The sequence below is a fragment of the Citrus sinensis genome, chromosome 3, assembly GCF_022201045.2.
Source record: "Citrus sinensis cultivar Valencia sweet orange chromosome 3, DVS_A1.0, whole genome shotgun sequence".
In the NCBI taxonomy this organism is placed as follows: domain Eukaryota; kingdom Viridiplantae; phylum Streptophyta; class Magnoliopsida; order Sapindales; family Rutaceae; genus Citrus; species Citrus sinensis.
This window is the reverse complement of record NC_068558.1, coordinates 5,137,799-5,139,253: the sequence shown is the minus strand read 5'-3', so window position 1 is coordinate 5,139,253 and position 1,455 is coordinate 5,137,799.

Below are 1,455 nucleotides of genomic sequence, written 5' to 3'. Positions count from 1 at the left end.
TTAGAGGTTTTTACACCGCTATACTGGAGAGGAATGATGAATTTATCTCCGTGGCATCAATAAGGTATGATTGCTACTGGCATTTCATGTGTTCTGGTATGATCCAGTACATATATACATGCGTTTTGCAGCTACATGCTTTCGTTTAACTTGGAGTATTCACTTTATTTGTACAGAGTACATGGGACAAAGTTTGCCGAGATGCCATTTATCGGAACCCGTGAAAGATTCAGGGGAAGAAGAATGCTGCAGAAACTGTTGGCCCAAATTGAATCAGTGAGTGCTGATGCCTTAAGCTACACCCAGCTGGCACTGTGTCATATTGTTCATTTCATTGTGCTGAATAACCTTCTGCTTAGTCTGTTTGATATTGGCATTTGACCTTCTAAAGCTTGGTACAACCTCTCATGCGAATCTAATTTTCAGGCTCTTCGTATGCTCAATGTGGAAAACCTTGTAATTCCATCGGTCCCTGAACTTGTCCCAATGTGGATCAACAAGTATGGATTTACCCACATTGAGAGTAATTTGATGACGGAATTAATCAAGTATAACACATTGATGTTTCCAAGCGCCGTCAGATTACACAAGTCCTTGGTGACACACGCCGCAGCTAGCGCAGGTCTTTCTCTATTTTCATAAATTTTCAAGCTCCGGCACTGTTTCATCATCTGTATTTGACACACTTCTTTCAATTTCTTTGCTCTTTTATGTACAGTTACGAAGACTGATGAGGCAAATAAGAATGGTACTGGGCTGGTTCGAGGAAAAGGCTTCGAAAAGCTTGCATTTTTTGACTTGAACCTTGAACCCCCTAAAGAAGATGACGATGCTTGAATGGAAATTATGTAAGAAAGAACAAGTTCGTCATACGCCATTCAGGAAGTGGTGCGGCAAGGGCCAAAATATAGAAACCCCAATTTTTTTTTTTTTTTTTTTGTGAATAGAAATCCCAGGCTTGAAATGAAAGGGACATCATCTAACAGGCTTTTCTCTATATATTAATCACAAAAATTAACATATATTCTTTTTGTTTTTGTTTTATTTTGGGGATAAATTAATAATCTATTTTTTTTAATAATGTCTTAAAAAGGAATATTATTTTAAGAAGATAATATTATTAAAAAAATCAAAAAGAAAAAAATAACAGTAAAAATGTCAATATTTCAACGATGGAGATTTTTTAAACTTTTACCCGTTGATTGCCTATGTAAGAATATGCAATCGCATGCTATTCATGATATTTTTTCAATATTTTAGATCTAAGTCGACCATTGATTCTTGATGAGCGCTTGAGCTGCGTTTGAAACTTAAAAAAAAACAAACAAACAAAGGTATGCGTGTCAAGAATTTAAAACGACGAAATTCTTAGGGGTATCTTAAATAATCTTTTAAAATGGGTATCATATCTTCTTTGTACAAATATAACGGACTACTAATTTTATTAAGCCCATT